We start from the raw sequence: 14,340 nt of genomic DNA on the forward strand, positions 1-14,340 counted from the left end.
TGAACAGGATTCTGTTCCTTTCTTAAACTGATACTTCTACTAGTTTCTTGTGTTCAGCCAAGTCAAGTAATTTTTCTTCTGCCAACACTCCTTTTTGCCTTTTACTTTTCAAATTCCTGTCTCACAATTTCTGTTTCATGCTTATTTAAAGATTCGTACGTGGACGCTAGTTAAGAAAATTTTGTGATTTATATAGCAATTAAGATCGTGAATTGATTATCAGATTGATTTTCATTTTGATCATGACAAAAATTCGGTAGTATTTGCTATTATTATAAATCGAGCGACGACGCTTCAAAAACTCTTAAAGCACAAAGATTTTTTATCCTTGACAATAATTGATCAATAAATCTTTAATCTATATATAATTTCAGTAAGGTTCGGAAATCTACAAATCTGAAATTTTTTCAGGCATAGAGCGCATTATCTAATTTCATAATTGATGTGTAGTAGCCAATTGAATAAAAAAAAAATCTTACATAGTTTCTATATTCGAGCCCACGGTAAACGCATAGAAAAAGTGACAGTTATTTTTGTACGGTTCTACAAGAATTTGTACTGTTTTTAGCATCTGAAATTTAAATAAAAAATTAACGGTAAAAACACAAAATTTTTAACGTTAATATTAATTGATATTTGATGAATTAATCATTTAAATTGATAATATTTGAGCAAGTTATCAACTAATTATCGATAAGAACTGAAATTAATGCTTTAAATTCAAGAATAAGTTAATTTTTTTGTGAAAATTTCTAAAGGGTTTTCAAATTTCAAACATAAGTGCTAAAAGCAGGACACTGCTAAAATATGAATGCTAAAAGCAGGACACTATCCGTTTACCCTGGATTCGAGCAAGCTTTCATTTTAAGTATATAGTAAGTATTAACCTGAGAGACACAAATGAAGCAGCCGTAAGGACACCAAATGTAGGCGGCTTTAATTTGGTATTAATAAAAAAGGTTTAATGGAGTCTTAAAAGCTCCGTGGCGGAACAATGTTCATTTATGTCACTCGGGCAATATATTCATGTCTTTTTTCATAACAGCATCATTCATGACCCATTCTAACATCTTATGTTGCCTAATTATTGATTTCCGTCATCAAACTGCTACACTTAAGAAGCCAAAGCATCTACACTTCCAGATTATAACTAGGCTGATAGTGGGATTTGAACCTGAGAGTTTAAATTCAATATCAACTTTCGTAGCCTGCACCTTATTCAGTGTTCTATCAAGAGTTTGCCAAAATACAATTCGCAGTCCTGCATAGATGCAAAAAACTGCCGAATAATGCTCATCTAGAACAATAGAAAAATGCAGACCTGCAGTTTTTCGGCCAACCCTAGTTCAATCAATATTAAACAATATTACGTTGCATGAATTTGTACACTCTGAAGCTGTCAATTCCATAAAAGAAAAATGCTTTAAAAAATGACATTATCAAATACCAGCCTCTATATTTGTTAAGGTAAAGTAAACATAAAATCGATTATAAAATGATATAAAAACAAAAAAATTCAGCTGCAAGTCATTCCTTCAATCAGTGTGTATTTATATAAGATAACCATTCCTTGTAATAATTACGATAAGAAACTCACTCAATTCAATCAACTCTCTATCTACCTATATCTATAAGAAAAGCAAATACAACTGAGAGATAAGATGAGAAGCTTGAGGCAATGAAAAATAAAACTTTTTTTTGCCATGTCAGTTCGAAGTTGATTTATATTTATGAATTAAATTTTAATTCCTTTCGCTCATTTTCTAATTCCTAGTGTCAATTAATACTTGACTTCAATTATCTTCTCTATTTTTAGAAATCTTTAAATACCTAAAGTGTGATAAATAAATTATTACATCAATATCGATATCGAAGATTTATAGATTCCTCATAGATTATCTAATAAAAAAGAATAATTTATCGTTTTAAAATTTATTATGACATTGCAATACACGAATCACATGTGGGAATTATTGTAGACGAATGTGATATGTAATTCTAAGTACGTATTTTTATTATTGTTTTGTATGTGACATTTCCGTACCGTGAAATGAAAATAATATTGTTGGGGGAATTGCATGGAAATTTATTGATTAGGCGCATTTTTATGAAGATTGATTGACAATTGGTGCACTGAATCGAATTTTTAAATTTATTTGATTGTTTGATTGTAGAATTTATTGTTGGATTTTTTATAGGGCATGCATCACTAACTTCCATACACAGCGTGGAAGTTTCATATTTAGACCAATTTTCAAGTTTGAATTTGTGACAAAAACATTAAAGTTTTGGCTTTATGTAACAAAAATGCTGGAAATGATTACCAATATCATCAATAGTACCAGCTAGTGTGTATAACTCTAGCATATCGATTATATTACTAATTTTATCCTAATTCTCAGTATTTTTATGAGAAACTAGGTCAACATTGATTGAGTCGTAATGTTTTCAATATCTAATTATTGCAGTTCTGACCCTGGAATTATGGAACTATTCTTCGGAGAATTCAGAACGCTGGAATTATGAAATTATGGATTCGTGACTCGGAAGGAGACATTTTTCACTTGATCTTTTTCGATTCACCTGTGGTCAGAATCGCAGCTCCACAACCTTTCTTTGTAAATTTAAGGCAGTAATGTCATCAATCGATTGTTATCAGTGTGGCAATGGTTTAGATACCACTGTGAACTGTAATGTCTACTGAGTTTGATGGTCTGACGCGCCCTCGATCGTTAAGCAATCATTAGCCGCGAATCGCTCTAGTTCAGCTCTGGATCTCAAAGATCAGAATAGCAACTACTGAATTTGCAAGAGTAAATTCAATTTCTTAGCGTTCATATATATCTAAAATGCAATTAACTATAGTCAATCCATCAGCACTGAGTTTCCCAAGACAAAACGCTCTATCCACAATCCCACAGCATGCAAATTATTCAGTCTAAATAAAAATTTGAATGAATGAAATAAATTCAATCTTTCTGTTTTCTCATGCATTTTTATTTTGCTCGTAAAAACCCCAATAGAATTGCGAGTCACATATGTACATTGCTATTTTTCAATGGAATTGCAGTGACAAAAAAAATTTTTTTTTTGTAATTTAAGTCATGTGACGCTAAATTTAAAACTCGCCATTCAACCGACCACAATGAGAGAGCAGCAACAAAAAAATGTAATTTTCTTTGCTGTGCATACAATTTGAATATCTTTATTTAATGCATTAGTTGCACTTGTGCATGAATTTTTTTTAACTCATTTTATTTTTCAATAATGCAAAAAAAAAATAGAATTAGTTTCATGGGCGCAAACGTGATGACTTAGATAGACATAAATCATTGTGTAGCTTTGTTCTAGACTTCTGGTCAATTTATGGTTCAACGATTTCTTTGATAGTTTTTTTGCGTTGTACAATTTTTAGCGGATTATTGAAAATTGGACGCTTTGTTCGAGTAATGTAATTTGTTCGAATTGGACTACCGACGGGCGGTTTGACTGGGTATGGAAAGAGATCACGGCAACCAGACTTTGCTCGAATTGACTGGCCAGCGAGGTGTCTCGTTGGGTAAGGGACGATAGCTCGGCAACCAGACCTCGTAGAAAGCTCTAGTTTGAAACATTCGCTTTGTGACATGAAGTTACTCTGGTATTGACTGGTCTGGAAGCACAAATTCATCTTAATGCACGATAATTAATGATTTTTCATTTCATAAACAAAAGAAAGAACATTTTTAAAGCGTTGATTCCAATAAATTTGAATTTTTAGCAACTATTACAGAATTTGAATTCTAAAAAATCGTTATTTGATAAAATTCAAAATTAGCATTTGGGCATGGCCGTTTAGAAATTCACACTCAGTAATTTGAAGTTAAAGGCATTTTTTTCCTTAGTTGGACTTTAGGATCACTTTTCATAGTTATAATTGTAGAAATTCATAAAACCAACATTTTGACATATAATTTGCTATGATTAGTGCTTTAATTAATGCAAAAATTCAAAAAATATCTCAATTACTGAGTGTGAATTTTTGTTCCATTTTTAAAAATTTTTCAGAAAAATTAATAAAAATCGCTAAATTTATGTGTTTATTATGATTTAAATTGTGGGAGCATAAAGATTTTATGTTCCTTTTTAAGATAAGATTACTCTACGGAAGCAAATCATGCTTTAACTAAGTTTAATTAACATAATTAGTAATCTGTTTTTGAAAAAAATTATGTGTCCATCAAGTAGAACGGTGACCTAACGAGTTTAGTGAAACACTATATATGGGTTTTTTGTGCTAATTTGTGAAAACAAGAAAACAACTTTTAAAAATTTTGTGAAGGTTCCTGCACCGAGATATGAGCATTTAAAGATGCAATTTTTGACGTTCTGGAAGTCAAAATGTAACTCCAACATAACAGCATCAAAAAATTTGAAACTTTGCTGTTTTTTTGTGCAACCCATACCCAGTAAAATAAGCTAAAAAAAATTTTTCAAAATAGTTCCGCTACAGAGTTATATCCATTTTTCGATTTAAGTGCCGAAAAAGTAGTGAAAAAATCGAAAAATTTTCACACTTTTTAATCTGAAATCTACAGACCTTCACCAAAATTCTTTAAATTTTGCCTGTTTTTTGTGCAAGAGTTACCTAACAAAATAAGCATAAAATAATTTTTGGATGTAGCTTATGTGGTAAGATATAGCCGTTTTCCCGTGCAACCTAAACTCAAAAAATTCAAAGTTTTTTACAATTTTGCATGGAAATTACGCAAGACTTTACCAAAATTATTGAAAATTCTCCTGAATATTGTGCATATATTAATTGTTCATACAAATAAATCAGACAAAGTTACAAAAATTTTTGTTACTTCCTGTTGAAGTTAGAGCTAAAAATCTAAAAAAAAATCTAATTTTTTCACTATCTTGGAGAGGAAAATGGCTATATTTCTATATATAATCAAAAAATTATATTTTACTAAACTTTTTATGAACAATTAATATATGCACAATATTCAGGAGAATTTTCAATAATTTTGGTAAAGTCTTGCGTAATTTCCATGCAAAATTGTAAAAAACTTTGAATTTTTTGAGTTTAGGTTGCACGGGAAAACGGCTATATCTTACCACATAAGCTACATCCAAAAATTATTTTATGCTTATTTTGTTAGGTAACTCTTGCACAAAAAACAGGCAAAATTTAAAGAATTTTGGTGAATGTCTGTAGATTTCAGATTAAAAAGTGTGAAAATTTTTCGATTTTTTCACTACTTTTTCGGCACTTAAATCGAAAAATGGATATAACTCTGTAGCGGAACTATTTTGAAAAATTTTTTTTAGCTTATTTTACTGGGTATGGGTTGCACAAAAAAACAGCAAAGTTTCAAATTTTTTGGTGCTGTTATGTTGGAGTTACATTTTGACTTCCAGAACGTCAAAAATTGCATCTTTAAATGCTCATATCTCGGTGCAGGAACCTTCACAAAATTTTTAAAAGTTGTTTTCTTGTTTTCACAAATTAGCACAAAAAACCCATATATAGTGTTTCACTAAACTCGTTAGGTCACCGTTCTACTTGATGGACACAAATTATTTTTTTCCATTGAAATTTTGAAAAAAAATGGAACGTTATTTGCGGCTAAGCCCATTTATTTATTAACAGATTAACAGGTAATATACGTCCTGTTACTCGAAGAACAACTAGGCGTAGGACAGTAATGAAGGAATACGAGTAAGATGTCAAAACTGAGACTTTGTAGCAACCTATGCTCGAATCCAGAGCATGGTTCTAGTAAGTAAGTAAGTATTAACCAATTACTGATCTCTAAAACAATACTGCGCTAATTACTCGATAAGGTCGAATAATTTTGTAATTCTTTTTTTAATTCCTTTGTTCATGAAAGATCATTTAACGGAAGCAATTGTGACATTTAGTCTGTACAACAAAAAAAAAAATCCACACAATTACGAATGAGTTTAGAGAAGGGAAAAATATAAAGCATGACTTTTTTTCTGTTCACACATGGCTTCATCAGCTTCTTAAGTCGATTGTGAATGTTCTTGATTTCTTTAGTACAAATGACGGAGGTGACGATTTCACTTTTTCTTTACTTTCAAATGCCTCCAGCAAATGAGATTATGCGATGTGGAAAATTGTCACGACTATAATTACCCCAAAGAATCCTTGAGTTATAACATTGAGTTTCCTATGCTGTAGAAATTTCAAATATGTTCACATAAAAAAAAAGTGAAACTTCCTCCTGCTTTGATTTTACTATCGACAAAATTAATTTCTCACCTATTATGTTTCAATCAAATTCCTTTCCCACTCTTCTTACTTTGCTATGCTATGCTGTATAGCTTCTCATATAATAAATTCTTTTATTGTCTTCTTATCATTAAATATTTTCATTTAATCTCACATACTTTATGACTATACATCGTTAGTTGCTATATTATATATTTGATCTTGTTATTAGTTTTCTCTTTATTGCTTATACTTCAAAAAGTTTTTGTAATTTAAGGCTGTCAATTTTTTTGAAGTTCAAAGTTGACTTTACAACCTTTACGAACATAAAATATGCCTGAAAGCATTAAAACTTGAGTTATTTAAATATTAACTTGTTAAATGAGCTTTTGAGCTTTGAAAAGCAGGAAATGTGATGATTTTAGTTTCGTCAGATACGATGATTTCGTTAAGGAACTAATAATTCTATTTTTGGATGTATAAAATTTAATTAAAATATTTTTTTCTCATTAATTTAATTAAAAAAATTTTTAATTAATTTTCTAATTTTTAAAACTTTTTCTAACAAAGTTTGGTTGCCGTGCTGATCACCTTTGACTTTTCTAAGAAGTTGCTGTCGATGTTAATGAACGGGGATGTTCTCGAATGACTTGGATGTTTCATGTGTTGTTGGGAATTTAGTTGAGGGAATGTCAATTAGATGTAGTAACCAAGGCTCCAATTTGGAGCAAGTCGGAGCATGGTTCCAGTAAGTAGGCATGCGTAGTTGAGATCAATGGTACATTTGGGTGCAACGTTCGAAGTTGACTCGAAATCACATGAATTAAGAGTTTCTGAGACCGAAACCAAGACTACTGAATCTAAATCTCGAAAGTTGTCGAGACAGAGACTTCGAAAAATCCCCTTGTAGTCTCGGTATCCATCCCAATCTCAGTTTTGGACTCGATAATTCATTATATCCATATTGATCCATGACATGCATATTTTAATAGTTTTCTCGCCTTTATGATACACGATGGACCAATTACCATACAGAATCATGTCTCAACAATCATATACTCTGTACAACATGGACATTCTGTGTAAGGAATCCTCCCCAGATAAACATAACAAATCCTATTTTCAATAAAACTAATCAATCCATCCTCCAGAGACCACATAAAGCATCACATCACAATATAAATACAAATTAACTTCAATTAACGAGTTTCTAATTAGTTTTTTAAGAATCAACTACACAGTATCGAGAACTGTCCATTAATTAGTCTTAATTAACGCATTCGTACCTAAGACAAAAATATCAATGAAATATTCAAGTCTACTAAATACGATATTTATGAGGCAGACTTCCGATTTATTATTTTTTACAAGATTTATCAAGATTTTTCTGTATACTAATAAAATTTTAATTAACTCTTAGACGACGAAAAGCTTCCGTATATTTAGATCTTCATGGTTGATGAGAAGTCAAGTCACAAGACCGAGTGACACAAATGAAGACGGATCCGCATTTTATTTCTGTTTTTCATGAATTACAATTCAATTTTGTATTAGAATGTTGATTTCGATGCGATGGACATGAATATGGATGGTTTTCTGTTGTGATGACGGTTTTTGTCCAAATGGACAACTCTGCTCCCTACATGACCCAAAGTATATCAATACAACGTACCTAGCAACAATTTGTGTGTATAATAAAACTGAGTGGGATTGGCTAGAAACAGCGATAAAGCACCCGAATCCAGCTGTTTCAGCACCGATTGAACCCGGAACCTTTGAGTCAACCAAGAGTTTGAGTCGAATGCCCAACTTTCTAACCAACCAGACCATTGCTGCTTTTTCGCTGCCTTTGCAAACAACCATTTGGTATCAATGACACATTGATACCATTCGGCATCATTTGTGTCTCTCGGGCAGCACAGTTAAATATTTAATTCTCATGTGACTGTTTTCATTACGATGGAATCGTAAATGTAAAAACAATTTTAGGAAGAAAAATATTTAATAAACACAAAAGTAACATTAAAATGTGTATACCAAAACGAGAAGGAAGAGTAATTGATTCAAAACCATGAAAACCAATGTATGTTAATTAATTCCTGAGTTAATTTACATCTCAGTCGTAGTTCTTACGAGAATGATAAATTTTGCGGTTGTTTTTATCAGAAAATAAATTAATTTTTTTTTTTATCATTTTCTCTCCGTACATTGGTGAATATTTATAAACCACAAAAAAAGAAGCGATGGAAAAAGAATGCGGCACATGGTGTCAATTGAATGTTAAGTACTGTGCCAGTTTCTATAGAATTTATAGACGTCTATATGAAGCGCAAAAAATACTCGAACAACAAAAAAACTTTTCTTCCTGTCTTCTTATATTATATTCCATTAATGTCTTTATGAATTTATTTTGAAAAGATATAATAATAATATTAATAAAGCGGACCATACAAATAAATGAGATGCTTTCATTCCGCGCCATCATCATCATCATCATCACCATCATCAAGATTGCGAATAGCAGGTTAGGAACGAAAACTTTGTAATATTGTTAAACAAGCGAAAAAAAAATGTTAAGGCTAAAGTACTAAGTCTTAATTAGAGATGTCAATACAAATACCCAAATACCCAAATATTTGGGGTTTTTCGCACTATTTGGGGTACCCCAAATATTTGGGTGTAAACCCAAATTTATTTGGGTCAGCTTAAAATCTTCACTTTTTAGGAAATTTTTCATAAAATTTCTGATTTTCATTGAAATTTTTAGTGTCAATTTTTTGCCAATTTGAATTTAATCTCATATTTATGTTGAATCTAAGTTATATTTTGGTTATATAATAAAACTTAGAAGAAAGTATAGTAAAGTTGCATAAATTTAGATTATATCAGATCTACTGCAAATTTGTAGAAAAATTGCAGACACAATATGCGACCTTCAGAGAGATAATTATATTCCTGTATGCAGATAACAGAAAATTAAATCTGCGAAAAGGTAGTTTCGTTGATCTGCACAAGACAAAAATGTTCCTGAAGAATTAAAACTTATAAAGAAGAAAAAAAATATTAAAGAATCTGCTGTCATTGATTCAGCTCTTGTAGGTGCCACTTTGGTCCAAAGTGGGTACATCTTCAGCGGGTTTAAGAATAAAAATATTTACCAGATTGACTTTTTTAGCTCGTTATTTTAGTTAAACTAAGCGGTAAATGACTTTCGCAATGCTGTAAAAAATGCTCAGCAGTTATTTGAGACAACTTTTAAAAGAATTATTCTGCAAAATGGTCCTTAGGCTACTTTTAAGACCAACATTTTTTTAAAAATATTTGTACAAATATTTGGGGTTTAATATTTGGGTATTTGGGTATTTGTACAAATAGTAAAAACCCAAATAATTGACATCTCTAGTCTTAATGCGATTAGATGATAAAAATTATAAAATTAGACCATTAAAGTAAAAAATAATATTCTTGTTGTAGCTGTACGGGCTGTTTGTTACATTTCTTATTTTGGTAGTAAGGTTGGAAATAAATGTTAATGGCACTTAATAATGTTAAATTAAGGTGAAAATGTGATGGAATGTGGCATGATATTTTCATCCTTAATTTATAGCATCACCCCATCTTGTATCTTTTTCACGCTTTTTTTCTATTCTCCCGACAGACACTTTTTTTTTTGTGCTCGAATTTCGAACATTTCCCCTTGTACATTTAACTTACATTTAACCTTCAGAAATAGTAAGAAATATAGATCCAAAATAAAAAAGGGAAGCCAAAAATGCTTAAATGAATGCCGTCAGTCAATTTAGTCTTCATTTCATTGTAATAGAAATTGCTGTAGTATCAGTGATGGGCAAGTTGTGTGCTACGGCACTCTGGTGTGACGTAAATAATTTTTTAGAATTCCGTGAGTCATATGCTGTGTTCATGGAAAGAAGCTGAAATAGAGATAGGAATACACTTGGAATTGGTAATTGGCAAGCGGTAGCCAGCAATAGAGCCAGCTTCAGTCGCCGACTGAGGGAGGCCAAAGATCACACTTGATCTGTACGGCAAACGGAGTAAGTAAGTAAGTTTATGCCGTGTTCAGTTTGGGTCCAGGTGTGCTAGGGTTTCCAAAGACGGGAATATTACCGTTCCCGAAAGTCATTCCCGTTCTGGAAGGTCATTCTTGTTTCAGAAGTTCACTTCCGTTTCATCTCTCGATTCCCTAAATCTTACAGGAACGGGAATTCTGGAAAACCTTAAGGCTTACTCCCAAAGTGTCCCACGAACACCAAAAGGTTCCCCACCACTGCTCCAGATGAATGCTTGGTGAACGAAACAAAACAACCATTGGAGTGAGAACAAAAGAGAGAAAAAAAATCAAATCACATGCATATTCAATGTAGTCAATGTGATACCATAGTGATCTACTTTTTTCTAAATACAATTTTTTTGCTCATGCTCCTGAATTCCAATATATTCCTTACCCACATTCACATTATATAATCTTATTTACACCCCTCAATATAGAGCAATATCTTTTTGGATAACTTTTGTGTGAATTAGGTTAGATTCATCCTGCATGTGCTGTTTTTCTCGGAGTGTCGGAAACATCAATGAGTTTTATACACTGCCCTAAGACAGATTACATTTTGCAACATGGATTGTGACTTCATAGAGAGTTATGGTATAACATATGAAAACGTACTCCCGACCCCATCTAAGACTGTAAAAATGCGCTTTTATTACCATTCAACCTGCCGGCATAATTCTTATCATTTTTCCATTTTCGTGGATGTAGAGCACATAATAGAGCCAAAAATTGAATGATGTATTTCCTTCATACGCACGAAATTTCTTTATTTATCTACGTAATCTCATTTTACTTGACTTTATATTTACGAAATTTTATGGGTGATTCATGCATAGTCTTTACTTATTTATTATGTCAAAAATAATTTTTATATTTTACTTCTTATCGGTAATGCTTATCGCCGGCTAAGTTGGTTCATGTGATTTTCTTTTATGTTAGCTATAAATTTATTAAAGTTAGGAAGCTTTCACATTTAATGTGATGGTTTTGATGGTGGAGAATGGAGTTTCTGGTAATGCTGTTGCAAGCATATTTTGAGACGCATAAAGCCATAGCTTGATGTCGAGTCGAATTATATGTTGAATCATGTCCACTTGAGGTTTATTTTGGTATCAAGTCAACTTGAGTAAGATGTTGAATCAAGTCGATTTAAATTATATGTTGAGTCAAGTAAACGTTAGTTAGATGTCGGGTTAAGTAGACTTGAATTAAATGTCGAGTCAAGTCGACTTGTGTTAGATATCAAGTCAACTCGACTTGAGTTAGATGTGGAGTCAGGTCGACTGAAGTTAGATGTCGTGTCAAGTCGACTTGAGTTAGATGTCAAGTCAACTCGACTTGAGTTAGATGTCAATTCAACTTGACTTGAATTAGATTTCCAATCAAGTCGACTTGTGTACGATATCAAGTGAACTCGACTTGAATTAGATTTTCAGTCAAGTCGACTTGAGTTAGATTAACAGTCAAGTCGACTTGAGTTAGATTAACAGTCAAGTCGACTTGAGTTGAATGTCGAGTCAAGTCGACTTGAATTAGATGTCGAGTCAAAATCCGAGTAGACTTCAAGCTCTGGATTAGATTCAATCTCAATCTTTTCGTAATTTCCGAATTGCCCTTAAGAAGACATTTAGAAACATGAAGCTGAATATTGCACGAAAATAGGGAATAATATAGGGCTGTATGTATGTACGGAATGCATATGTTATATTACAATCGATAATCAATAACTTCATAATTTATTTACAATATTATTGCAAAATGTGATAATTTTCTAGATGGAATTTTATGACATTCATAAATCTGACAGAATCGCGTTTGTTTTTTTTTTTTTCACAATAATCATGTGCTTCCACAAAGAAGAGATATCTTATTTATTATTTATTTATTTATTTTGTTTTGCCCATGAATCGTGTTCATCTTGAGCAGTTCATAAAAGATGGCGAGTGACGATGAAAGAAAAGTAAACAAGAAGCTGTAATGTATGAAAAAAACGTAATCGTCATCGATCATCATGGATAGGCATTTAACATGTCTATGCGAAAAAAATGTGATTTTGAGTTTTTTAGTTCATTTGTTGTATTCTATGGCTGGCTATTATGCTACAACACACATATGCTCGATTCCCTCACTCTAGTTTACTGGTTGTGTGGGGGATTAAAGTAATAAATCTAAATCTAATAACTGATGACGGGTAAATTGCTGTACATTTCCATTTCCATTTCTTCACTAATGCATAAACATTTTTTTTTCCCTTCACAAAGAACCTTTCTTTCTGGCCTTTTTTTTTATCTAGAAAGCAGCAGCAATATACACCTAATTCGACAAATCACGATTCTTCATGGTATAATCTCATTTGAAAGATATATGGGACATATGTAAGGTACTCTATAAACCCACATTTGTATATATGTTTTATTGCACCTTAAACTGGAAGTCATGTCTTGATTGTTGTATAGGGAAAGGTAAACATCGCGGAAGCACCGATAACAAAATTCACGTGATTCAGAAATTAGTTTCGTGTAGTATATGTGACTTGTTCTAATTTTAAAGCACATTTATTTGCTTTTTTTTAAATGGACTTGCTAGTCATGTGAACTTGATTTTTTCAAATAAAATATTTATGTCCACATTTAGTTCACGTTTGTCCCTTTTTTACCCTTCTCCCTCCTCATTTAATATTTGCTTTTCTTTTTTTGCCATGATTGTATCATCCCGATGTGACTTTTATTGAAAATACGTGCCAGCTGTTCCGATTTTGTGCGACGGTAAAAATGTTTAAAAAAAATAAAAACATTGTCCATCGTTAGACACCAGACCATTATATATCATCCAATATTATGAGCATTACTGGTCACGTTAAGGTCGATTAATTATATTTTGCTGTGTGTATTTTCATTATAACAATTATTAAATAAAAAAGCTTGGCAAACAATTGCTAACTCGTGAGGCATTTTGTAATATGACGCGCAAATTCACATTGTATGTAATATTTCAGATTTGACAGTATAAAAAGCAAAAGAATGTGTATGAAGAAGCTAATGTTTGCTTTTGTTATCTTTATTATTTTCGAAAATTAATTTTTCGAACTCGAAAATGTTGAATTTTGGCTTATTCGAATTCGAAAATGAGAAACTTATGTTGATTCGAACTCCAAAACGACGATTTCTGATAATTCAATTTCGAAAATGACGAATTCTAGATAAAATTTCGTAATTTTGTTTATGAGACGATGCAGATTCATTTCGACACAATAAGAATTCTAATGTTTTAAATCACGAGACAAGCTTTACATCGCAGACTTTACAGGAAAATGAAAAATTGTCGCATTTAAAAGATAATTTGCAATTTAACTCACCCAAAGAGCAATTATGCACGAAGCAATAATTTAATGCACAATAAATGTTTTCTAAATGAAGAAATTTCCACTTGCACAAGCACCTGATAAATTATCCGTAATTTTGCCTTTTTTTGCCAGCAATTCTTTCATAAAAATATGTGAAATTTTCAACACCGACGCCAAAACTATGTGATATTTTGTAGCACTTAAAACAAAATTTGAGTCGAGTTCAAACAATTAAGTAATAAGACGAGAAATGATTATGGCGATGATGATGCATTCATTTATTTTCAGTTTTAGTCAAAATGTCTCACTCGACAACTTGGCGTGAGTTGATACTTTTCAAATTTTTACTTAAATGTTCATCACGTTACACAAAAACACTTGCAAATCAGCTGGGAAATTGTATTTTTGTTATTCACTGTCCTGATGTTCACATCTAATTATAGATCAGCGCTTCTTCTGTCCGTAACGACCTTTCCTTTGCCTTCAGCCAAAAAATATCTTTTTTCTTTTTTGTCACAACTTTCAATGTCAATTTTACTTCTTATTTATAGAATTTTTATTTTGTTTAATCACTCGCTCTCGCTCTCCGTAGAGTCAATTATGTGATGTCTCTATAGTTTTTCACGCTTTTCACTTATTTTTGTTGACTTCCTCGAGATATTTATTTTTTTCCTTCTCGATTCTGTTTCGTCACCAAATAAG

The 14,340-nt window shown here is 31.7% G+C and overlaps 1 protein-coding gene across 1 annotated transcript in view; it reads right to left on the reverse strand.

The window, feature by feature from the left end:
- The window catches only part of LOC139087039 (protein Tob1-like), a 125,261-nt gene extending 111,387 nt beyond the window's left edge, over nucleotides 1–13,874 (reverse strand). The window contains exon 1 of the mRNA XM_070635729.1: nucleotides 13,651–13,874. The gene's annotated coding sequence lies outside the window, so the exon portion shown is untranslated. The remainder of the gene's footprint in view (nucleotides 1–13,650) is intronic.
- Nucleotides 13,875–14,340: the final 466 nt, after the last annotated feature.

Source organism: Chironomus tepperi, unplaced genomic scaffold (genome assembly GCF_022539635.2).
Source record: "Chironomus tepperi strain 1889 unplaced genomic scaffold, CSIRO-AGI_Ctep_v1 contig_93, whole genome shotgun sequence".
Classification (NCBI taxonomy): Eukaryota; Metazoa; Arthropoda; class Insecta; order Diptera; family Chironomidae; genus Chironomus; species Chironomus tepperi.